Genomic DNA, 27,191 nt, shown 5'->3' with positions numbered 1-27,191 from the left:
AGGTGAGGTCAAAGCTAAGAAAATTATAATTGACTCCATTCAAAAGAATTTGGTTGCCTATATTTCTGATTTGGGAACTTCTAAGGAAATGTATGATAAGTTGGTTGGGATGTTCAAAGTGAACAATGCAAATCAAATTCTCTTTCTCAAGAACAAGTTGAAGGATATCAAGATGGATAAAGGGGATTCTATCCAATCCTACTTCATGAGAATAACTCAAATCAAGAATGACCTGCTATCTATTGGAGAAGTTATTGCTGACAGGGAACTCACTCTCATTGCTCTTGGAGGTCTTTCAAGACCATGGGATATATTTGTCACCACCATTCTCAACAATGACATGATACTTGGTTTTGATGAGTTATTGGTTAGATGCACTTAAGAGGAAACAAGGATGATGGAGAGAGATAAATCCTACAATGGAAATGAACCTATTGCTTTCTTTGCACATGCTAAGAGGAAGAATGATGTTGGTCCAAGGAGACAGGGTCAAGGATCTAAGAAGGGATTCAAAGGAAGAGGCAAAGGAAGATGCTACAATTGCAATAGGTTCAACCACTATGCTAGAGAGTGTCCTCACAAGAAAAATCCTCCAAGGGATGACAATAACAACAACAACAATTACAAAAGCAATAATAATCAAAGGAACAACAGGTATAACAACAAAGGAAAGAGGAATGCTTTTGCTGCTCGAGAAGGAAATAATTGGCCTTCCAAGAGGACAAGAAATGTCAGGTATGACGAAAATAATGTTGTAGAAAAACAAGATGAGTTATATCTTATTTCTGTTCTATTTACTGCCTCTCCTCCGGATACTTTGGATCATTAGTTAATTGATAGTTGAACCTCAAGGCATTTCACTGAATACAAGGAGGCCCTCTCAAATTTAGTTGAGGGGAAAACTAATCTAAAGATTATACTTGGAGGTAATGCCACCTACTCTGTAAAACGGATAGGAACTGTCACTCTTCACTTGAACTATGGTCAAACCATACATCTTTAGGAAGTCTTGTATGTGCCCGATTTGAAGAAGAACTTGGTGTCTATTTACGATGGAAGACAAAGGCTTCAAGATAGCTTTCATTGATGGAAAGGTACGCGTATGGCATAGAAAGCCTAAAGATGCTTTTACTCTTGGATTTAGGGTTGATTGTCTTTATCAAGTTGGTGGAAGTCCTTTGGGAGCATTGGCAAGTGAAACCTCTATTCAATGTGAGCTATGGCATCGAAGATTTGCCCACTTACATTACAAAGCCTTACTTGGGGTAAGGAAGATGGTCACAAGGATGCCCGAGTTTCATATGAACCATGAAGGAGTCTATCAGGGATGTGCAGCTGGGAAACATACAAAGGGACCATTCCCTTCTAGTGAAAGCAAGACAACTGATATTCTTCAATTGGTCCATTCTGACCTGTCTGGTGCCTTGCTCATAACTTCATTAGGAGGATACACATACTATGCAATTTTTGTGGATGACTTCTCACGCAAAACATGGATTTATTTCTTGAAGAGGAAGGATGAAGTGTTCAAATGGTTCCATTCTTTCAAAGCATTGGTGGAAAATCAAACAGGGAAGAAGATCAAGACGTTAAGGACTGACAATGGAACCGAATATGAATCCAATGAATTCAATGACTTTTGCAAAGAGGCTGGCATTAAGAGGGAGACAACTGTTCCATACACTCCAGAGCAAAATGGTGTTGTTGAAAGAAAGAATCGAACTATCATGGAAGCCACTCGTGCCATGATCTATGATCAAGGAATACCAAAATTATTATGGGGAGAAGCTGCCAACGTTGCTGTATATGTTCAAAATAGGAACCCCTCATCAAGCCTCAGATTTCAAGACACCTGAGGAAGTCTTCACTGGTAAGAAACCTGATGTTTCTCATTTTAGAATCTTTGGCTGTTTTGTATACTTTCATGTTCCTAAAAGAGAAAAGGAGCAAGTTGAAAGCTTCTGGGAAGAAAGGTATATTCGTTAGATACAGTGATAATTCAAAGGCATATAGAATTTATGTACCTAGTCAAAGAGATGTAGAAGTAAGTAGAGATGTTACCTTTGATGAAGACATTGCCCTCAAGAAAAATAGAGTTCTCCCCATCTCAAGGAAGGACGATGATGCTGCCGCTGAAAAACAAGAAGAACCTCCGATGGATGAGCCTATGCCTGATGTTGATGGCTCGATGGATTCTCTTGATCCACCTCCTGGTGATCCCTCTACCTTTTGGAAAAGACCATTATGGCTCAAGGACACACTTGAAGATGTTGAAAAACATTCCACTCCAAGGGGAACGTTTCGAGAAAGTAAGAAGCCCAACAAGTATCAAGGGTACTTGGATGCCATGAATACTATTATTCAAACTGAACCTTGCATGTTCGAAGAAGCTGTAAAGCACAAGGTATGGAAAGATGCAATGAGTGAGGAGTATGAGTCAGTCATGAAGAATGATGTCTGGGAAGTGGTGCCTAAACCCAAGGACAAGTCTGTGGTCACTTCTAAATGGATCTACAAGATAAAACATAGAGCTGATGGAAGTGCTGAAAAGTACAAGGCAAGGTTCATGGCTCAGGGTTTCTCTCAAAAGGCGGGAGTGGACTATGATGAAATATTTGCACCAGTGGCTCAATACACCACTATCCAATCCATAATTGCTCTCACTGCCAATCAAGGATGGAGCCTATATCAAATGGACGTCAAGACTGCCTTCTTGCATGGCTCACTTAAGGAGGAAGTCTACTTGGAACAACCATAGGGGTTTGAAGTACAATATCGAAGGTCTCATATACGCAGTTGAAGAAAGCCGTCTATGGGTGCAAGCCCCTAGGGCTTGGTATGAGAGGATTGATAGCTATCTTACGAAGTTGGGATTTATTAGAAGCTATGCTGAATCAAACCTCTACTTCAAGGTTGAAAAGGACATGCCACTTATTTTGGTCCTTTATGTTGATGATCTCTTTCTAAATGGTGTAGACCCTCTCATTTATTAATGCAAGAGGGATTTGACTTCCGAATTCGAGATGAAGGACCTAGAACTATTGCATTACTTCCTAGGCTTTGAGGTCTGGCGAAAGCCAGGTGAGATTTTACTCTGTCAATGGAAATACATTATGAAGTTCTTAAAAAGATGTGGTATGGTGGAATGCAAGACCGTGTCGACTCCGATGGAACTAAATTTCAAGAAGCTATGCAGAAGTGTTGCTGGTCCCGAATTGACAAATCCTTCTGAATATAAACAAGTTGTGGGAGCATTGATGTTCTTGGTAAACTCTCGACCGGACATATGCTTCGCTGTAAATACTTTGAGTCAATTTATGGTTGAGCCTCATCATATACATTGGGTTGATGCAAAGAATCTTTTAAGATATCTAAATGGCACTATTAATTATGGACTAAGATATATTGTCGGGAATTTGAGGCCACATCGATTTTCTGATGCTGACTAGGTTGGTAGTGTAGTGGATAGAAAGACCATGTCAGGATGTTGATTCTCTTTGGAATCTGCTTCAATTTCTTGGATGAGTAGGAAGCAGAGATCGGTTGCTTTAGTCACTGTTGAGGCCAAATATATTGTAAGCTAGAATGGCCTGTTGTGAAGCTATTTGGTTGAGGAAGTGCTTCAGTGAGTTATTTGAGCATGTGTTGGATGCCACCGTCATCTACTACGATAATCAAAGTGGGATTCACCTTTCAGAGAATCCCGTGTTCCACAACCACTCTAAGCATATTGATATCAGGTACCACTTTATCGGGATATGGTACAACATGGAGCAATAAGGCTCCAACACATCATGACAAATGAACATGTTACGAAGATCCTCATGAAGCCCCTGGGGAAGGCCAAGTCCTTAGCCTTCTGAGAGAGACTTGGAGTTGTGGAAGGACCCTCCCATGAGGGTCCTACTTGAGTTGGACATTGAGCTTTGAGAGCTCCTGGGGGCCTGGGATACTACTTGTAGCTATGTGTGACCATAGGGTGAGTGGTTCACCTTCCCCTATAAGTACGCTGTGTACAGGGTGAGTGGTACACGTTCCCCTGTGATACCCCATGGTGATATTTGTGAGCATAGGGTGAGTGGTTCACCTTCCCGTATCGCTGATGATATATGCATAGGATGAGTGGTTCACCTTCTCCTGCGGATGCCCCAGCATACATCCTACCCTTGCAGTCTGGGACTCTTGGGAAGTACCTCTCATTTGGCCAATGAGTTGGGAAAAGTGGTTAGGGACCATAACACTATAGATGGACGCATCGTGTACTGCCATACTCCCTATGTCTAGGATGCATGATGTTCAACAATTTGATCACTTAGGATGAAGTTCGATTGGGGTTCTACCCCTGGTTATGTGGACTAACTTTTGTCAGTGAAGAGTGGTAATGTCTTGTGACTCACTCTCGATCGATCCTTCTTATTATCTATATCAATCTTCAGCAGAGACGAGACAAGATGCAAAGATAGTACATGATGGCATGATGATGGATGGATATTGACAGGTAGAATTCTCCCTAGTTGAGAGGGAGTGTTAAAATGTACAACTAAGGCCAAATTCCACTTTGGGCAGCTCATTGACTTAAGATGATGTTTGGACAAAATTTGTCTTTTTGAGAGGAAGCACCAAAATCAGACAAGGAGAAATATGATTTTGAAGTCAAGCCCACAAGAACACATTTGGTCAAGGTTGGCTTGGGGTCAAGTTGGACAAATTGATCCCCTCTAACACATTTACATAAAGGAGACCTTCATCCTCATTTGACACATTTCATCTCACAACATATTCTTCTCTCTCCTTCATTGCTTGGGTCGTACAAGTCTGAGGTAGCTTGTTCTTTCTTCACATGTGTGACTTTTGGTGCTGATTTGACTTGCGTTGACTTTTTGTTCTGGATGTGATTTTGACCAATGTTGATTTTAGACTTTGAGGGGCTATTTGATTGCGTTTTGAGTCTTGACTAGGGATAGGTTTGTCCAAGTAGGCCGCATTATCTAGCACAAAAACTTAGGCAAAAGGTGTTGTTTAACCAGGTTTGACCATAGACTTGCGGTGTTGTTTTGATCGTACGTTGACTACATGATTTGACTGGGTTTGACTGGTGATTTATTGACTATTTTTGCTATTGTTTGACCACCAAGGAAGGTCGAGTTTGACTAATGTTTACAGAGTTCAAAAGGACAAGTTTGACTACTACGTTGAGCGTTGACTGTTGACCGGTTAGGACAAGTTGATCGCTATTGACTTTTCAGATTTGCTGACCTCCATCAAGCATATCAGATTTGCAATTGGTTTGGATACTTTACAAAAGTCAAGTCACTTTGACTTTGACTTTCATCATTGTACTCTATTGGATATTCTCTCTCTGTTGAACATTTGATATTTGATAATAAGAAGGATTGATTAAGGGTTTCCCCATCTTATGGTTTTTCCCAGGCCTGAGCCAAATTCATGTGTTCTCTTGTCTTGGCTTGTCTTTTGCATTTTATTGTTCATGTTCTATCTACAATTATTGTCAATGTGAATTAATGGTTAATGTGATTGCTATTGGAAATTAAAGTGGAAATTGTCATTGGGCAAACAAAAGGACATTGAAGGAATTGATACAAGCATAGAACATACCATTGTTATCTAAAATTAACAGTCTGGTTACGTGTAAGCCAAAGAAAACCTAGGATGATGATTGATGATGTAGGGGGGAGTAAAAGATACAACTATGAAGATTTGCGATTGAAAAATGGTTGATGAACAATGTATGAGAAAAGGTTTCCCAACGAACCAATCCAAATTGTAAATGGAGAGAGCAAACCCTTGCATAGGTTTGAGCTCTAACTCCGCATACAATAAACAATGAATTGTTTTCCTAGATTCATTAGTTCTCATATGAATGATCATAAAATAATCGTCCTTACCAAAAATAGAAAGAGTTTGTTGAGATCCATAATCTCATCTAGGAGATTACAATATAATAATCCAGGGAACAATTATCAATGAAGCTCATATCTAACTAACTCCAAAAGCTTGGTTTAAAATGAATAAAATAGGAGTTAGTTGTATCAATTTTCCAAAAATAGGAGCAAGTAGTTCTGTGCCTTTCCTGCTTGAGAATTGGGTCAAGTCTAGATTGCCAAAATGCCAAGTTTGTCAGTGTTCACAAATGTGCTTTTCTATAAGTGTGTCTACATGTGTGAAGTATTGGAATGATCTCCATCATGTAGCAATGGATATTGTCAATAGATTTTCAAGATTATCCACACATGTGGACCTTCTAGACTAAGTCATCCCAACAAGTAGCATAGGAATATGTGCAATATTCTCTTCTCAAGAAGATGGATGTATGAACAAGTAGAGTGCTCAAGTAAATGATGCAACCAACACTTCAAATGGCATGTGTGCATGGTCCCAAGGTATAACTAGTGGTAGATGGCATGGAAAAGTGTGCAAGGTGACCTCCTCTAGGATATAGTTGCATAAAAGGGTGGAGTACTCAAGTGGAATGTGCCATGTCATTAAGTCCAAGCTCCAACCTTAAATGATATGTCATATAACCCTCCATTCAAACCATAAAATGTTGGAAAACCATGAATCGTAAGAGCGTTCCATGAATTGGAGCATCTATCAAATAGTAGATGACCATAAGACTTCACTAAACATAATGCCCTTAAACAAAGGTGCCACACAATCACTTCTTCAATAACCTAAAAATGGTGTTCCATGCTAGAAATTCATAGTAGGGTGGTGGGTTGGTGTTCGCCAAATGAATTGTTTGTTCTGTAGAATATGACCTAAGGTCCATAATAGACACACAAACGCCCAAACACCCTCAACCAAGAAGTGCCAAAACATGATCAAGCTCAAACCCTTGAATACTAGACCAAGACGTCAAAACTCCACCATGAAGCAAGTCCCTCACCAAAATTAACTTTTATTCAATCAATAGTGACCATAGGAGCATAATAGACACAAGAAACCAAGGGCCTTCTTATCTAAATGGTAATATTTGTTAACCATGTCCCATTGTGGTCGTTAAACCCTTGGACGCTGGAAATGTGCCAAGGGGTGAGCACTTACCAAAAGAAGTTGTGTTTTTCGTCAGGTATTATTATATGAGAAAAATGGACACTCTTAAGTCTTGGGTGCTCTGTTAGAAGAGTCCAATAACACATGACCACTAAATTCCTCATCAAACCCCCATAGTTGCTCCAAAGCAAGCCTAGGAGATGAGTGCACAAGGAGAACACGTTTTTGCGGTGTTTAATAATTATCATGAAAGTACAATAGACAAGGAAAGGTAGGACGCTTTTGTACAAACATGTCACAATGAAGACTTAGATCAAATCCCTTGGGTTGCTCCAAACATGCTCAAAAGGTGAGTGCTCCATGGGCTTCGTTGTCCATCTTGTTGAGTATAACCATGGGAGAAGAATAGACGAATAGAATGAAGGCACTCCTCCAAGGGTGATCACATCATTACTACCTTGACTAAGCCTCTAGAGTCCATGCAAAGGAGTAACATCATAAAGGTGTAGCAAAATCATCAAGTGAACTTTAAGGAGCATCCTCACCATCTAATGCAAACATCAAAGAATGTAGAAAGCAATATGATCCACCACACAAGCTACTAAAGCGACCAAGACACCAAGATGTTCCATCAAGGAGGACCCCTATGCTCAACCATCCTCAAGCAAGGAAAAATAAGGTGTGGTAACATGGTCCATATTTTATATTTAACTCTAACATACTACTATCTAATTCTTCACTTGTAGTGGAAGCTTTTGGAATAACCACAAAACTTCGGCAACATTAACAAATCAAATGCGTTTTGCTTCTTAATGGATCTACATAGTTACTATATGATTCTATTGATGCTTTGGAATTCGAGAATATAAAATTTGGGACCTAGAAGGCAACGACAACATGCAAGTGTTACACCATTTTGATATCATCAAGATTGGATCAAGAAAGAGGGCAGTTGGAAGATCACATTCAAGATGAAGCAAGGTTTGTACAAATGGTTTGTATTAGTAATGGATTTTGAGTAATGCACCAACTTCTTTTTGCATTTAATGAATGATGTGTTCCATCCATTCATAGATTCATTTGTCATAGTATGTTTGGAAAACATTTTGGTCTGTAGTTCTACTTGGAAGGAGCATGTTATACATTTGAAGCAAGTGTTAGAGACATTAAGGAAACATTAGCTTCTATCAAACATAAAGAAGTGTGAGTTTGATACACAATCCCTAGTGTACTTGGGGCATGCTAAGTATTATGATACATGCTACATGGGCTCTGTGTTTGTATCTTGTATGTTAGACATGTTACATGTGTTAAACATGTGCCCTGGATATGTCTTGACATCTCTTACACCAAGGTGCAAAAAATGTGTTTTCTAATGGTATGGATTTGGATAGTAGTGTTGAGTTGGCGTTAGGCAACTTGGATCTTAATGAAACAGTGCTAGAACTGGTCACTTGTGCTAATGGTGATCCTAATAAGGGGTCATTATCCACACCAACATATGTATATCTTAAATTGGAGACCTTAAGGGGTCATTTGTAACATGACATCTCATATCTCATATCTTTTGTACATCCTTATATAAATATATATTTTGAATCTCTTCGCTGTGTATATATACTTTGTTTGTAATAGAGGAGGAGGAAGATGGAGGAGAGCGGTGGTAGCCGTGGTAAGTTTGATGATTTTGATATGGATGAGGACTAATAATAGTGACAAGCTATGATATTCTTCCATTTATAGTTCTAGTATTGACACTATTTTGTATTTGTTGTTGGCTTTTCTACGCATAGTATCATTGACTCATTATTCATGTAATACATTTTGTGTTTGATGACATCAAATGACTTAATGAGGAAATTGGAGCTTATGTTTCTAACATCTAAACGTCTATCTTATTACATATGTGTATTGCATATTCTAATTTCTTGTGTGTTCGATCACCATTTATGTAGTTACTAGTTGTATCTATATTTTGTAAATATTCCAACTTCTAAAAATCTTGGATCTTCAAGTTTATATTTCATTTCTACATTTGTAATTTGTATGTGTGTGGGTATAACATGTCCCCCATGTGCTATTTTTGGGGTCAACATGTCACGTGTTAGATACTCATATACATGTGTCCTTTGTGTCTTGTGTCCTCGTGTCATGTGACTCAGCAGGCATATGATTGGTGGAGGTGAGTCAAAATTTATCTTGCAAAGATTGAGGTCATCCTTAGTAGTATTGATGTATTTGTGGAAGTTAGGAGTTTTATGGGAGCAACCTAATGTTTGATGTTTTTTATAGCATCAGCCATACATTCTCCCATGGGGTCATGCTAATTTGACTAGTGGGGGAATGATACGTTCACCGATGGGGCCATGTTGATTTGGCTAAGGGTGAATGGCCTAGGGGCAAACATCCTCCCATGGGGTCATGCTGATTTGACTAGGGGAGAATGATGCATTCACACATGAAGCCTTGCCGATTTGGCTATAGGGGTGAATGGCCCTTGGTACTCACATTGTGCTTTGGGATGGAGTGATCTATTTTTCATATAGTGGGTTTGAATTATTTATTGATTGAGGTTTTTCACCCAACAATGGGGTAAGCAATTTTAGTCTAATGTTGAGTTGTCATGTAGGCTCCATAAGTGAGGGGGTGAAGAGTGTTAGAAAATTATATATTACGGAGCAATGGAACACATAAAATATTGCAGAAATATAAACACAAAAAATGCACAAAACAAGAGAGACACAGATATACGTGGTTCACCCAGTTTGGGCTGCGTCCACCCGGAACAGCCAGTCCTTCCTTTCTATTATCCAGCAAAATGAAGAGACACAACCTATAGCAAATCCGCTGTAATATCCTCTGTTTTCTCTCACAGTCTCACCTCTCTATTTCTCGCTCACCGAATACACATCTATATCACAGCCTCAAATACAATACCCTCATACAAAGAGAGGGGTTGCCTTCTAGGGCAAAAAACCCTAAACTACACATAAGTTCTACCGTCAGATCATCCGCCTAATGAACGGCCCACATTGACTAGAAATTACTATACTTTTACAAGGCAATTTTACATTTGTTTTTAGCTTTGGGGGCGCTGCCCCCGAGCCCCCGCCGGGGACCGCTGGCGCCCGGACCCCCCAGCCAGGGGGATCGGCCCCCCTGGACCCCCGCGGGGGGACAAGTCCCCCCTGCACCCCCTCGCGTGGAGTGGTGTACAAGACTTCCTGGGGTATACATCCGGCTGAAACAAAGACCTTTGAACAATCATGCTCCACACACAACAAAGAGCCCCTCTATGGGTGCCCACTCAACATTAGAGCTCTATATAAATTGAAGAGCATGTGAGAGGCAAATGATCAACATAGCAAGCTCAATTGATCTCTTCTAGTGGAGGAGAAATTTAGCCAAGGAGAAATTTCTTGGAGATCATCTTTATCATTTCTATCTCTCTTGTTTTGGCTGCACGTGTGGAGAAGGATGAGTTTGACTAGGTTAATCGAGTTGTTTTTGACCAAGTTGTCCAAGTTGTTTGACTGATTTTTGGAGGCCGCATGTGCATATTTGACTGCAGTTTATCAGCTGCAAATTGTTGACCGCAACGCTGCACTTGCGAGTTTGATTGCACATTGTTGACCACAAGGCCAGAGTTGACCAAGTCGAGTTGATTGTTTGACCAACATTGACTTTTGATTATTTTTGGCTGGTTTGACTAGCGTTAACTTGCTGAAGTTTGACTGATATTTGACTTGTAAAGTTGGCTCAAATTTCTAGACAAGTTTTTGATTTGTAAACCTTGTTGAAAGACAATTTCTCCTTAAAAGATTGTTCAGTTTTCTCCCAAAATTTGGTTTCCTAGGGTAAAATTTTTGTGTGTACTGTGCATGGTTGTCTTTTTATGATGTTTATTGTTTCCGTTGCATTTACAATTGAGGTTTTCTATGTAATTGTTCAATGATATCAATGGCATGAGAAACACTGTTTGAAAAATCATTAAGAAGTAATTATTAGGCAGGAAATTGTATTCTACTGCACTTGCCATAGAATTTCAACATGGTATCAGAGCTTTGTTGAAAGATCAACCATTGAAGTCAGCCTAAGAGACAATATTCAACAACTTGATTGGATTTTAGATCTCTTGTCAAAATGGTGCCAAGTCTCAGAGTAGAAGACAGGTTGGATGGTGCCACTAATTTCAGATCTTGGAAGACCAGGATACTCCTTGTCTTGGAAGAAAATGAGATTCAAGATCATGTGAAGGAAGTTATTCTAGAGCCAAAGGGAGTAGAGGAGAAAAGCAAGCATAAGAATAATGAAGCCAAGGCTAAGTGAATCTTGATAGATTCTATAAAGTATCACTTGATTCCACATGTTGCTGAGTTGAAGATTGCCAAGGAAGTGTATGATGCTTTGATGGGATTGTTCGAGAGTAACAACACTAACAGGGAACTAACCTTAAGGCATCAACTCCATAGTGTCATGATGACCAGATCAGATTCAGTTGTCTCTTGTCTTGTGAGAGTCTCTTAGTTGAGAGATGAACTTAGAGCCATTGGAGATACCGTTGATGATGCAAAGCTTGTTATAGTGACTCTCAATAGATTTCCTTCCTCAGGAGATCCGTTTGTTTAGGGAAATTGTGCTTGAGATAAGCTGCCCAAGTTTGATAAGCTATGGACTGATTGTGTCCAAGAGTAGGCCATATTGTTTTTCTAAGAATAACTTGCAGAGACCTCACGATGATGAAACTCAAGTTCTTGCAATTCATGGAAGGAAAGGAAAAGGAAGAAGAAATACTAGTAAGAAAGATACGGGTAGAAGACTAACTTTAGTTCAAGATCAAAGGAAGAAGGATCTTTCAAATATTAGGTGCTTCAATTTTCATACATATGGTCACTATGCCTTCCAATATCCTTAGAAGTAAAGGAAGGGAAAGCAACATGCATTAGCAGCCGATGTTGACGATGATGATGAGCATCCACTACAAAAGAAGTCGAAGGGATATCTCTGTCTTCTCTCTTTCAAGCACTATTTTATTGGTAGTAGTGATGTTTGGTTGGTGGAGAATGGTGTTTTCAGGCACATGACAGGTCTTCGAGATTCTCTCACAGATTTGACAGAGGGGTGTTGTCGCACAAAGTGTCTAGGCACCGTGACAACGCTCAGAGTAAGGGCTGTCATTCTAATCCTTACTCCGTTTAGACTTTCTCCTAGGCAAGTCAAGGGGGGTAGTCCCTAAGGTGAATGAATGAGAATAGCCTGTGGATCACAGGTTCTAGGAGACCTGAAGATGGATAACCTTGATGAAATTAGAAGTAATCTTGGCCAACTGAGATGAATAGGTTAAGCACAAGACACAACCACATGATAGAAATGATTATAGACTAGTGCCTCAATATTCAATTAAATGTAGATTAAGTAAAAACAAGTTATCCAAAACAATTTTCCAATATGTGACGAATAGTGACAATCATGAATGATCAATGTAAACGTCCAAAACTACAATATGCAAGAGATTCCAGATTTAAAATGATTTTCATTAATGACCCAAATCTAGATTTAATTAACTTTATCCTATCGATAATATACTTTTTTGAAACATTAATTGCACTTGACAATAGAGAAATATTACCACAAAATGACACCAAGGAAATTTATGTAATCAATTCAATTGTTCCTTGGGAAATTAATTTAACGTGGTAAATGAAGAAATTAAATTTCTTAATATGACAAAGTAAATCAAAAGGATTAATAAATTGAAATTTTAATGGGCCATAGGCCACATTAAATTTTTTAATGTGAAAACGCAAATCCTTTTTTTAATTTAATTCCTTAACCACCAATGCTTAATTCTTTTTAGATTTTTAAATGTTTTTTATTTTTATTTTTATATTATTTATTTATTTTATTTTATTTTTTTAAATTTTAGATTTTTATTTTTTTAGATTTTTTTAATGTTTTAAGATTTTTTTTTTTTTTTTTCTTAATGAAAATAAATAAAATCAAAACCAAAAATCAAAAGTTAAAAAAAGAAGGAGAAGGTAAAACAAAAATAAATCAAATCATTAATAAAAAAATCGAAAAAACAAAATCATTGAATGAAAAAAGAATTAACCCTGTTGGACACCTAATTCTCTATGGGTTAGTGTGGAAGCGGAATAGACTAAGGAAGTCCAAGAGACCTTGGGATGTGGAACCCAACAGTCAAACCATGTACTATAAATGTATATCATTTGTTAATAAAAATTGTACTCTCATGTTTTATCTTTCATACTCTTTCTGCCATGTGTGTGTTTAACATGGTATCAGAGCGGGTGATATCCTGCCCTGCTGATATTGAGCCATTTGTTTTATGGCCTTTATGTGCAGGTCATTTCTGCTATCAGTTATGCATTTCATGAATATTTTCTCAGCTAAATTCTAGCTGCAACCTCTGTCATTTCTCCAACGCCATTTTTGGCTTCCAGCTCCATTTTGTAACTCCCTTCTGCCATTTCTTCAGAAGTTTGTCCTGCATTTTTTTGCCAATTTTGTAACGTCTCGCATTCAATCTGACATGGGTCAGAGTAATCGTACATGAGGCTGTGGTTACCATCTGTTACGAGGCTCAGGCGAGGCTCTCGGATCCTGTTTATGGCTGCGTTTCGACCATATTTGCACTGCAACAGTAGGTGAGTTGCAACCCAGCCTTTGCATGGCACGCCCCCGTCTGTTTCCATACTCTGCGAGTTGGGCTCTGGCTGAGAATTCTTGGCAGTGCCCTCGGTGATCTTCGCGGACCAAATCATAAAACCCAGAAGCTGACCAACTGACTTTGGCAGCTCATTCAACTCCTCGCTTGACACGTCGCGACTCGGACCTCCACACTGCGTTACTCACTACTCCATCCATGGTCCTCCTCCACGGCCCTTCTCCATACACAGTCTTCTGATACCTTGGCCCTTGGCATATGAATCTGCTCTAATATAACACTCCAGGTATTACCGCGTTGCCTCTGTTGTTAAGAGCCATACTCCAGCCTGGTAGGCTCCGGCATTGTTCCATTCAAAGCATGCCAGTGTTGCAAAATTCTATCAGTTCGGAACTTACGTCCTTTAACTACTTCGTCCAACAGACATTGCTAATGCCTTGCCAAAAGGATGACGAGCTGGGTGAAGCCAGCGGAGTTCGCAGAACTATACAAGCTCAGGTGCGATAGCGCTTTGGATCAGCAGTGTTGAGATCCATTTGCGGAATTTGTGTGTATAATTTATCGGTTAAGTTCGAATCAGTTCTCTGTGCATGGGGTCTTGTGTATTACAATCATGTAGAAGCCTGTGTATGCAAGGGATTTCCAGTTGAGTTTAATAGTATTCACAAGTTGGAATACAACATTCTCCATAGTAAAGAGGAAGAATCATGCGATGGGAACTGAGGACTAAATGAACTTTAATGCTGTCAGCCGAGCCAGATCCGTGAATGATGTTTGGGCTTCCTAATTTTGGAGATCTATCTCCCCCATAGTAGTCGTTTTAATACGAAAACCTGATTGAAGCCTGATGTGACTTGATACAAAATAAAATGATGGCAGTAAACTGCAAGACGTTATCCTCGCAACCTAATTTTTAGAGACTTTAGACGAGAGGTCGTCCTTTCAACATATATTTTGACATTGTTGACTCGCAGGGCTTTTCCGCAGACTTATAAGGTAGAAGACTCAAGCCACAACTGAGCCACAGCCACAGCTGGAAAGAGAACGAGTTCCCTTCTTATTCTGCTGGTCGAATCTTGAGAATAGAGGTCGTATTTTGGGAAAAGAGACAAGGCCGAGTTCTGGTTACTAATGGCACAAGTTCTCCATTAAAGGAAATCTAATCTCCCTCTTGTATCAGTGCAGTTATTTGCTACAGTCTAGACGTGGTTCTCTGAGAACAAAGGACAAACCACATTACCCTTATCATGGGAAGAATCACCTTAGTTCTGAGTCGAGTTTCTGGCTGAAGGGACAAGATTCTATCACTGTTGAGAGCCATATCAAATTCTGAGTGTGAAGCTGAACCTACCTCACTAAGGGACCGATATTATGAAGTGATTTATTGGTTGTGAAGAGCATACAAGAGGCTACTAAACCAGCTGCCCCAGCAAAGAAGCCAGCTGCAAAGAAGGCTGCTCTAGGTTATATACATTAACTGTCCAGTTATATACACTGTTGAACACTGTCCATAAGTATAACACTGTCCATATACATCGTATTGTCTCATTCTTTGTGTGTCTGTTGCGGGACCTGGGCGTTCTCTGAAACTATATATTTATGCGTTGTTTGTTGACACTGGTCAATTCAAAGCGTTGAATTGGTTATGTGTGTTCTCAACGAGATATATATTGAATTGAATGTGGTGAACATATATGCCTTTAATTACATATATGTTGTTGATTCATAAGATGGCATACATTGGATCAGTTGAGATTATATGACTATATGTGCGCTGGCTATACTTTGGAGTTAAATATGTGATTTGGTTTCAATAAATTTTATATGTGCATTGAAGACAAATTTATGTCAGTAGAAGAGTCACAGTTGTAGGAGCGGTTCTGAGTTTGAACAAATTTATGCCATTCAAAGAGTGAAGTCAGCAAATAAAAGGATTTTCCAGTAGGAACACATATTGGTATTTTGGCATTTTTGTTTGCAGCAGGTGTTGAGATATAAAAGTTTTCAATAAGAACCAATCTGCATTGTCTAGTTTGTTGGCTCCTTGCAAATTTTGGGAAAGAAAGAATTATAGTGTTGAATGAATACTTAAGCTGCTTCCTGGTATGCTTCAAGACATTGCAGAAGGCTTAAAGTTTGTATACTTGCAGTATTTTCAATTAACATAATTTTGTGGCGCTTGTGTGTCATGCGAAATACAAGCAACCTGTAGATTTGGAGGTCGAAGGGATACAAACACAATCTACATATATATGCATTGATTCCTTGTTACTTCGACTGCTGCATAAGAGTTTGGTGGGCTGTATAAAGGCAATGATTGTTTTGACAATTAAAAGTAGTCTTTTGTGGAGGAAAGTTTAGTCAGTTGTATTGTCAGAACATAGTGCTGGTCATGAGTAAACTCTTATTTTTATGTAATGGATTGTAATTGGTGCTTGCTGGTTGCACACTGATCATTTGCTGCACATTTATAAAGGATATTGCTGTGTATTGTGAGTGGGTATTACTTTTTTGAATTGAGTAGTAGTTGTGATCAGTTTTTTATGGTGTAATTCTGATATTGAAAAAAAAATGGTCAGAATTAATGAAGTATTAGAGTTCCTCAAAACTTTGATATTGTCTACTACTCATGATACATTAAAAGCCAGCAAAGTTTCTCTCATAGACATTCAGGTCTGTCTACAAAATGCACAAGAGAAAATTGATTTTTTGCAGCTCGAATCTCGGCTACAGCAAGAAGAATTATACAAAGGAGTCATCATTTTGAACCTGTTTCTGTTCAAAATATTGAAACAGACTCCCATAAAGCATTAGTTGTACATGCAGATGCAGAAGTTCAGTTTGCACTTCCCAAGCCCATCATCAGACCTTGGGAACAACTTGTCCACAACAAGCACAGAACTGGTCTTGGATATGACAAGGATGTGTCCTTTCATATTCTAGACTACTCCAAACCAATTCAGTTTCAAAGTGCTGGATTCCTTCATGACAGTGCACCTCCAGTTGTTTCAGATTCTGCTCCTCTTCCATAGCAACAACAACAGATTGTGAAATGCCAACACTGCGACCGAGTTGGCCATCTGAAAGATCATTGTTTTGATTTTCATCCATGTAAGCACTGTCATAAAACCAGTCATTCTTCAAACAGATGCTTCAAAAGCAAACCTCCTGTAAGAACAAAGATTCATCTTGGATGGATCGCTTCTTAGCAATGGGCATCAACAGCCAAGAAGATATTTCAATCACATGTCAGAACTTGTTCAAGAGTATTGAACAGTCTTGCAGTTAAGTTTTCTCCATCATCTCACCTTGTATTTGATAGGGGGGGAAATGTTGGTCATCTACAAGCTTCAAAGCCACATCAAGCGAGCCTGAGCCACAACCTGCCACACCAGTTTCAGAGTTGTAGCCAGAGACAAAGATGCCCTTGAGCATGCCTTTAGTTGGTAATGCCTCTTCAAAGAATCTGGGACACTTCCTCTAGTAGAAGACTTCAGCTTCTTGCCAGTTTCGGAAGAATTCCAGGAATAGAATTGGGGACACTTCCTCTAGCAAAAGACTTCAGCTTCTTGCCAGTTTCGGAAGAGTTCCAGGAATTGCATTAAGCATTCCAGAGTTGTTGGTCATCCTTAAACAATCATAGGTTGAGACCTCCCTTTTCAGGTTGAGATTCTCCCTTTTATGTGGGGTGAGACCTCCCTTTCATGGTTGAAGGTTTCCCTCTTCAAAACATCAGGAACACTTCCTCTAGCAGAAGACTTGAGCTTCATGCCAGAATTGGAAGAGTTCCGGGAACTGCACTAAGCGTTCCAGTGTTGGTGGTCATCCTTAAACCATCGCCCTTTATACCAACATTTCAAAGAGCACATTTAGCCTAGTGCTGCCATGCATTTTTTCACATTTTATTTTACAGCTCTCTTCTTGGACTCATACATAACTCTTCGGATTAAGTGGGGGGAATGTTGGACACCTAATCCTCTATGGGTTAGTGTGGAAGCGAAATAGACTAAGGAAGTCCAAGAGACCTTGGAATGTGGAATCCAACGGTCAAACTATGTACTATAAATGTATATCATTTGTTAATAAAAAATGTGCTCTCATGTTTTATCTTTCATACTCTTTCTGCCATGTGTGTGTTTAACAAACCCTAACTCCTACGAATATACAAATGAAATACAAATGGACTAACTAAACTAAAAAAAACATGACCTAGCCTAACCTAATACATAAAAATGCATACATCGAATGTTTTCTTGTTGCGTATGCAGGTGTGCGGCTGTGAGGGCAGCTTGACGGAGCAATGGGAAGGGACACACAGGGAGTGACGGAGGTTAGAGGGTTAGGGAGTGAAGGCCAAGGTTTTGCTTGACGGGTTAATGAATGGCGGAAAAGGCAATGATGGGAGAGATTTTTGACGTAGATGGAGCTGCGTGGGGATAGGTAGTCGGAATGAGGGAGAATCGAGGGCTACAAGTAGAAGAGGGACGTGTTTGAGGCTAAGACACAGGTTTAGCAGTGACGGTTTGAAGGAGGAAAACGTAGCTCTGATATATGGTAGCAAGGGTTTTATTTTTTTTTCGAAATTGCACAGTGAACCCAAAAACCCAGGCAACAAACCAATTAACAAAATGGTAGCCCAGAAACCCTTTGAAAACTTTTCGGAAATCTTCTTTAAAATGTTAAATCCTTCTGCTTCAGATTTATTTGAAACCCTTGTAATATTTTCCAGATTTAAAACCTTTTGAAAACTTTGGACTGCAAAATCTTTTGAATAATATCACTGCAAAATTATACAAATAAAACCCCAGAGATCTAGATCTTACCCTCCAGGGCTTAGATCTGGACTCTACGCGGGTTTCTTTCTCAGATTTGTTGCTGCAAGACAACAAGAAACACCCAAACGATATATACAATGATAAAACTAAAACCCAGAAAAACCCAAGTCAAAAAACCAAAAATAATTTACAGATCTATGTACAAGAATGGTAGATCTATCAGATCTGAGGAGTATGAGTCCAACTCCGCTCCTAGATTTGATAATCTAAGGCTCTCAACAACCAGATCTATCAATTTCCCACATAAAAAATATTTTTTTTAGATTTTAAAGGAGGTGCTTAGCTCGAAGCCCTTCATGCATCACCAATAAAAATCTTATGATAAGCCCGGGATCAAATTAAGCTGGGCTCTTCAGAAAACACGGATCGGGAGTTGGTTGGTCCAACTGAAAACTTCCCTGAACGCCCGATGATCTAAAAATCAAGACTTTCCTGCAAAACTCAATTCAACCATCAAAATAGAGCGAGAAAATGATAATAAAATTCAGATAAATAAAGATACCTACTATTACATTCAAAATTTAAATTATCACTTAAACCCCAACGACTGAGCAAGATACTTGTACTCAAATCACTCTTCAAAAGCTATCATCAATGGCTAAAAGAAATTTACGCATGAAAAACGACACATCTTACAGTATTTCCATGAAGAGTAACACCGACGAAGATTAACCCCAAAGTCTTTCTTTATTATCTGAATAAAAATTACACAAGAGCTTTTCGCTTAGCACACGACTCAAAGGTCAGATGAATTGACTGACGAATGACTTCCTATTTAAAGATAAATCCTCCAACGGCTAGTTCGAGCGATCTTCATCAAAGCAATCTCGCCGTTGATGAGGATTAAAATTTCTTTTAATCTCAAAGGCTTAAAATTTATCAAAATAATTAATTTATCTTAGTCCCGGGACCTTTTAAATTTTGATTTTTAAGGACCTACGAATTTTGCCTTTGGAGAATTTAAATTTATGTAGGACTTAGAATTAATTAAATTTCTGGCTTAGGATTTTAATTAATTTTTGGCCAGAAAATTTAATTAATTAACGTATGAGGGGATAAATTATTTTTCCAACCCTAAAGACACTTTACATCATGATTTTCATATTTTTTACATCTCAAGGGGAAAACCCATTTGTAAAAGACCCTCACAGACTACCCATTTCTGCGATACAAATATAATCCAACAGACCAAGTAATTTGTAATAAAATAATTTAACCAAATAGTTAGGATTCCCAAATCACTTTTACATAGACTCGATCTAGAACACTAGGACTCGCCTAAGATCCCAGTGACAAAATCCATTCCGGCTTTGGGGTAAGACTGAAGGAAAACTCTGCCGACCATCCGAGAATGGATTGGTGAGACAAAAAACCTCTCGGAATGTAGATCATCACCAGAAAAGTAGGTTTACCTAGGCAACTACATATACGACACAGATCTGCCGAGATTATTTACATCATATACATGCAGAATGGGTTTACTTTATAACATCTTGGTTAGGGTGATGATGATAGCTGAACGACACAAACACATCGATCAGGCGCTATCTCTTTTGCGAAAAATGGGTGTACTGCTATGGGGCGTTGACACGTAGTGGTCAAAAAGGGGGTTTCGACATTGTAGGTGGAACTTGGAGATAAAGCCGAATATGTAGAGAAAGGAGTTAGAACAACATCATTTCAGCTAGAATCTAGAGATTCTATACACATGAGAGATGTTTTGTTTGTACCAGGATTGAAGAAGAACCTACACTCTATCTCAACGTTGGAGGATAGAGGTTATAGAGTTGCATTTGTAAATGGCTAGGTTCTTGTATGCCCTAAGGGCTCGAGCTTAGACCCAACATAAGTGATCAGTGTTCGAGAAGGAGGACTATACAAACTAATAGGACGTCTGACCCAAGCATTGGTACATGACAATATCAATTTATGTGAGTTATGGCATCAAAGATTTGCTCACTTGCATTACAAAGTTGTGCTAACATTAAGGAAGATGGTTACAGATCTTCTAGAGCTTCTATTAAAATTGGCAACTAGGGCCAAACTCCACATGGGTCATCTTATTTATGACAACTGATATTTTTCTTGGATTCCTCTCTCCGAGAGGTGTAGGATTGATCTAAAGATCATCCGATTCCGACATGTACAAATGAAGTTATGAATTTTGATAATGGACAAATTGTTAAGGTCGGCCAACAAACTTATGTAGGCTCATAAGCCCAACAAACTTATGTAGGCTCATAAGCCCAACAGTCACGTCTATTCATCCTCAACGTTGCATATAAATAGAAGGTGATTGAGCCTCATTTGGACACACTCATCTTCACACTTCTTTTTCTCTCTCCTCATTGATTGGGTATGGATTTCTGGGCCTTTCTCTCTCCACACGTCCGGAATTTCAGGAGAGCGAAATTTCAGGAGGTCGAAATTTCAAGAGACCGAATTTCTGGACAGTTTGACCAGCGTTGACTGCAGCTAGGGCTGACCGCATGTGGACTGTTTGACCAGACTTTAACTGGCCTGTTTTTGGGCTATTTTGAGGGCTGATTCATGTTGCTGTTTGGAGGCTGAAGTTTACTGAAGTTGACCGATTCGCTGAGGGTCAAATTTGCCCTGTTGACCAGCGTTGATTTTTCTGGTAGGGCTCTTTTGCTGCTGTTATAAATGATCAGATTTGTAAATTGTATTATCTCTCTCTGCTGAACTATTGAAGGTTAAAAGAAGATTTGATCAAGGGTTTCCCCACATTGGGGTTTGTCCATGGCTGGTGCCACATCTTGTGTCCTCTTGTCTTGGCTTGTTTTCTACTATTTATGATTATGTTCTATCTGCATTTTACTATCATGTTGATGTGATTGCTAATCTGAATATTGATATTGGGATAATAAAGAAATTGAAGTAAAATTGCTCTAAAGCATAGAACATACCATTGTTGCCTAAAATTAACATGGTATCAGAGCTCAGGTGAGGACAAGCTCAAGGAAGAGAAAGCAATCACTAAGGGAAATCTGTGAACAAATCTACATGTTCTCCTCTCTTTGCAAGTCTGAAGTGTTCAGCTATAACAATACCAAGACAAGAATCCCTTTTCTAAGAAGGAGAACTATCTTTCAAAGCTGAGATCTTTATTGAGACCTACAGGTAACCCTGAGGAGCTGTAACGCAAGCATCAACAGAGGAATAGTGTTGTTTATTTATTTTGGTCACATGAAAGTTCGGTCTTATTGCAGGGTGCTAAATCTAACACAATTTCTTGTCCTTCACCCGAGTCTTCTACCCATCTTCAAACCTCCAGCATAAGAATTCAGGACAGTCACTAGTTTGCTTAAGCAACTCTGTGCTTATTTAGGAGGACCAAGTCTCTTCATTTCTAGCCGAATTTGACTCTTCTGTGCATTTGTTTGTGGTAGAACATTTTGCTTTGAAAATCAGAATCTACTGTGGTACCTTGTTTGAAGGATTCAAGTACCTGTTTTGGAGGACCGCATCATCAGGCATGTAACTGGAATGAGGCCATAAGGGATAGCGCAGGAGATGTTTTTTTTTTTTTGAGATTCTCGCACTTCATGGAACCATGTTTTATATGTCATCCCTCAATTGACACAATCAAAAGGTATCACCTAATCTCATATAATTCGGTCCAGTGTTGCGGGGGAGCGCCCCCCCCCCCTTCGAACCCGCTCCCGAAGCGCGCTCCGGGCGGGAGCGGCTCGGGAGCGGGTCGGGAGCGCGCTCCCAAAATCGCTCCCGGACGGGAGCGATTTTCGGGAGCGCGCTCCCTTAAAAAAATTTACGCTCCCTGCTCTGATAGGGAGCGTTTCAGGGAGCGATCGCTCCCGAGCTCCCGGAGCGTTTTTTAATGCCCGGGAGCGATAGGGGAGCGATCGCTCCCTAATCGCTCCCGGGCATTAAAAAACGCTCCGGGAGCGATTTTTAACCGGCCGGGAGCGGTTCGGCGGAAAAAAATTCCGCCGGACCCGAAAAATTAAAAAAATTTAGCTAATTTTTTTTGTTTTATAAGCCCAATGGGCCAAAAACTTGTCATTACAACTTTGTTGAGCAAGTGATTGAGAGCTTGAGCAAGAGATTGAGAGCTGGAGCAAGAGCTGAGGAGCAAGGAGCCAGAGCTGAGGAGCGAGGAGCAAGTGCCAAGGAGCGAGGAGCAAGCTTGCAGAGGTATGTAACTTAATCATTTAGTTAGTTTAGCTGGTTAGGTAGTTAATTTGGTTAGTTTCATTTACCTGTTTGAGTTTAAAGATCATTAATTTAAATTAAATTAATAAATTAAATGAATTAATCCCAATAAACTAAATTAATTTGCAGATTCAAGACTCAAACCCTACAAACATCAAACACGATGGACCTGAGCATTTTTATTGGCATTTTCCTCTTCCTGGTCCCCTTTCTGGTTATTATGGTGGTGGAGAGTAGGAAACGGAGGGGGCCTGACCCTGAAGAGGTGGATGAAGAAGCCGGAGGAAGTCAAATAGGTGAAAACCCCAGTGAGGAGGATGTGGAGGGTGAACATGAGGGTGAAAAAACTAAACAAGACCAAACTCCATTGTGGAAATATGTTCAGAGGCCTGAAACAGGGAGAGGGGGTGGAACCACTAAATTTCATTGCCCCCATTGCAACACTGATTTCACAGGCTCATACACCCGTTTGAGAAGACACCTTTGCGGGAAAAGGGCATGGGATGGAGAGAAACAAATAGGAATCAGAACTTGCAACGGGGTGTCAACAGTTGATAGAGCCAAATACATAAAGGAAGAGGAGGACGCCCAATACAAAGCAAAAAGATCAAGGGGTTTCTTTGAACCAAGCTCACAAAGAACTCCTTCAGCATCCTCCCAAGGCAGTGGATATGGACATGGAGGCTCAGGGTCATCATCTTTACGCCGTAGAAGCATATCAGATTTCCTTGATGAGGGGTGTAGGAATGATGTGGATTCAAAAATTTACAGGTTCCTCTATGCAAATGGGATACCATTCAATGTTCTACGCTCACCTTATTGGCACGAAATGGTTTCTGCCATAAATGATGCCCCTAAAGGATACAAGAGCCCTGGGTATGACAAGGCAAGAACAGTTGGCCTTGATCATGAAAAAGCAAAAATATCACATTCTTTGAATAAAATGACAAGTTCTTGGACTGACAATGGGGTGTCCATTGTATCTGATGGATGGACAAATGTAAAAGGCAAGCCATTGATAAGTGTTCTTGCTGTGTCCCGAAGTGGTCCCATTTTTCTAGCTGCACATGATTACTCAGACAAGTTCAAGACCGCTATCAACATTGCAGAAGCATTGCTTGAAACAATTGAGCGTATTGGCCCATACAATGTCATCCAAGTCATCACTGATAATGCTCCTAATTGTAAGGCAGCGGGAGCAATTATTGAGGATAGATACCCGAACATATTTTGGTCTGGATGTTTGGTTCACACATTGAACCTTCTGTTGCATGATATTGTCAAAAACAAAAATGAACAATACCAATGGATTGGGGATTTGTACAAGAGAGGAAAAAAAATGATAAAATTTATTACAAATCATAGCAATACCCATGGCCTTTTCCGCAGTCACTCGAGATTGGAGTTGCTGAAGATTGCGAGGACTAGATTTGGTAGCTATTACCTCACCTTCAGGCGCCTTTTGAAGGTAAGAGAGGGTTTAGCTAGCATGGTATCAAGTCCAAATTGGCAGGTGTTAAAGGAAAGGGCTACAAATGTAGCTGACATTGCAGGTTTTGATACGGTGGAGGAGGCCGCTCTTGATGGGCAGTTTTGGACAGCTGTGAGACAGGTATTGGATTTCACCAAGCCAATTTATAACATGATTCGGTTTGCAGATACAGACAAACCGGTGATTGGCGAGGTGTATGAGCAAATGGATACCATGTTGGGGGAAATAAAAGACATTGTTAATAACAGAGATCCCGACTTGTACAATCTGATTCACGATTGTGTGTGTGAACGGTGGAAAAAGCTTAACCTTCCACTACATTGCTTGGCGTATATCCTTACGCCAAAATACTACTCAGATTCTTGGTTGGGCAAACCTGCAGCAGGGGGTGGTGTTAGGACCAAACCCCATTTAGATCGAGAGGTAACTAAAGGATATCTGGATGCATTAGAAAAGTTGGTGCCTGACAGGGAGGAATGTGCAGCTGTGCGCCTTGAAATAGGCAGATACTTCACTGGCAGTGGTTTGTATGGTAACTTCCATGCAATGGACGACAAAGATAAATTTGATTCTCTCACATGGTGGGAAACATATGGCGGCGACGGACTTTTGCGAAAATTGGCATTGAAAGTTCTTGCACAGGTTGTAAATTCTTCTTCTGCAGAGAGGTGTTGGAGCACCTACAGTTATATACATAATGTGAAAAGAAACAGGCTCAACGAAAACCGAGCAGAAAGCTTGGTTTATGTGCACTACAATTTGAGGTTGTTGAGCCATTACTGTGATCGGGCCAATGAAGATCCCACATATAAAATTTGGGACAGTCACCCTGAGGACGACAATTTAGAGGATGGCATTGTACATATGGAAGAACTAGAAGATGAGCTTGTACGGGATGAAGCTGAAGCAGCTGCAGCAGCCATGCCACCTCCACCTCCACCATCCAGTAGCAGTTCTCGGGGCCCGAGTCTTGTTCCATTGCTGTCGCCACCTCCATCGACACCCTCGCGTGGAGGCTCGAGTTCTGGTCGTCGGTCTGGGAGGGAGACTCCTAGAAGACCGCCAAGACCTACTTATACTCCTGGAGACTCTCGTGGCAAGGGCCACTTGTAGATTTACACTTTACTTGTCTTTTTTAGTTTCTATTAGACTTGTCACTTTAGTTTTCATAACTGTTCAGTGTTGAGTTTTGAGTCCTTGACTCTTGACTCTTGACTCTTTCATATCATTATGACATTATGATATTTTTTGTAAACATTATATCACTGTGACAATGAAAATTTGAAGTTTGAAGTTGGGCCTTGGCAATTATAACTCATTGGTAATGATTGTGAATTATGAATATGATGCTTTGTGAAAGACTAAAGTTGTTTCATTTCATCTCATTATTCATGTTTCATTTTATAAATTTTTAACATTTCATATCATGTTAACAGTTAGAAGTTAGGACTTAGAAATATCTTCGATATTACTTCTTGTAATGGTTAAACTTGGCTTACAAGTACAACTTGTTACTTTGGTGATCAATGATGATAAATGTTATTGAATTGAATGTTATTTTAATTTATTATTTTACTAAGGTTGATGACGATTATAATTTCTAGATGATTGATGTGATATGGTTCAATGATCAATTTATGTTTTTTTATGTTTTTTATGTCTATTTCATCATTCTACATGTTTTTGTTGACATATATGTATCAAAAATTAAAAAATATAAAAAATATATATATTTTTAAAAAATCGCTCCGGGATTCGCTCCCAAACCGGGAGCTTCTGAAAATGGTCGCTCCCGCTCCCGCTTCCGCTCCCGCTCCCCGCTCCCGCTCCCGCTCCCAAGTAACACTGATTCGGTCCTTTTGTACATGATTTGATTCAGATTGACTCGTTCTCCCTATAGATGATTTTGCACAGTTGGCACGGTTCTATAGCTTACATTTCGGAGATAATTTTGTCACTGTTTAGCACCCTGTATGGTTTTGCACCTACCTTTGGGACTGCCAACAATGTTTTGTTTGTTACTGGGCTAGAACTTTTACCTACAGCTGCAAGTCCAGAGCTATTGATATCAAGATCCTGCATGGATGTAGATCCTAATGTCTTTCAGAAGGTGGAGCCAGCCCAAAAGGATATCAGGTGCTGAGATAGAAGTTTTTCGACGCCAAATTGCAGATATTTTATCTACATGCACTGCTTATGATTTGCTTCCCGAGTCAGGAAAGGTAGTAGCTCTGGATATTAGTTTGCCTATGAAGCAAGCATTCCATGCACTTTATCAATAGGGTATTTCTGTGGCTCCTTTATGGGATTTCAGCAAGGGAGAGTTTGTAGGTATGCTCAGTACTGCAGACTTATCTCAATCCTAAGAGCGCTTGGAAATTATGGAGCAATTCTCTCAGAGGAAGAGCTTGAGTTATATACCATTGCTGCTTGGAAAGATCAAAAGATGTTTATTAAGAAACCACAATCTGATCAGTCTATGCCACCATTTCAGAGATCTCTTATGTAAGTCCTTATGATTCTCTGAAGGATGTGAGACACATAATTTTGCAAAATAAGGTTGCTACGGTACCTATTCTCCAACACAAGATGGCTCATGTCCACAACTATTACACCTTACATCTCTTTTTGAAATACTAAAATGTATATGCAGACATTTCAGACATGCTGCTAGTACTATGGCACTGCTGCAACAACCCATTTATGTGTTGACCATAGGTACATGGATACCAGAAATAGGGAATGGAGGTGATCGCCCTTTGGCATGCTTCGATCAATTGAATCCCTTAGTTCTGCTCTCTCTTGAAACTCATGTTAGTGCAATCCCAATAGTTAATGACAATGGTTCACTACTGGATATATATATTCTAGAAGTGACATTGCAGCGATAGAGCTTATGCCCCAGTACAAGAATATCAGTGGTATGGTAGAACAACATTGGAATGGGCATATGGATATGGCACTGTAG

General features: G+C 39.7%; 1 protein-coding gene and 1 pseudogene across 1 annotated transcript in view; both read left to right on the top strand.

Annotated features, from left to right (window-relative positions):
- LOC149185972 (protein HEAT STRESS TOLERANT DWD 1-like) overlaps positions 1–27,191 on the top strand; it is an 83,278-nt gene that overhangs the window by 8,710 nt on the left and 47,377 nt on the right. The window lies entirely within an intron of this gene.
- Positions 1,883–27,191, top strand: LOC149185973 (sucrose nonfermenting 4-like protein; annotated as a pseudogene).

Source organism: Pinus tabuliformis, chromosome 3_1 (assembly GCF_031772625.1).
Source record: "Pinus tabuliformis cultivar Carrire ecotype Pingquan chromosome 3_1, CPIR1, whole genome shotgun sequence".
NCBI lineage: Eukaryota > Viridiplantae > Streptophyta > Pinopsida > Pinales > Pinaceae > Pinus > Pinus tabuliformis.
Note: the sequence above shows the minus strand (reverse complement) of the source record. Positions and strands in the feature narration are given on the sequence as shown.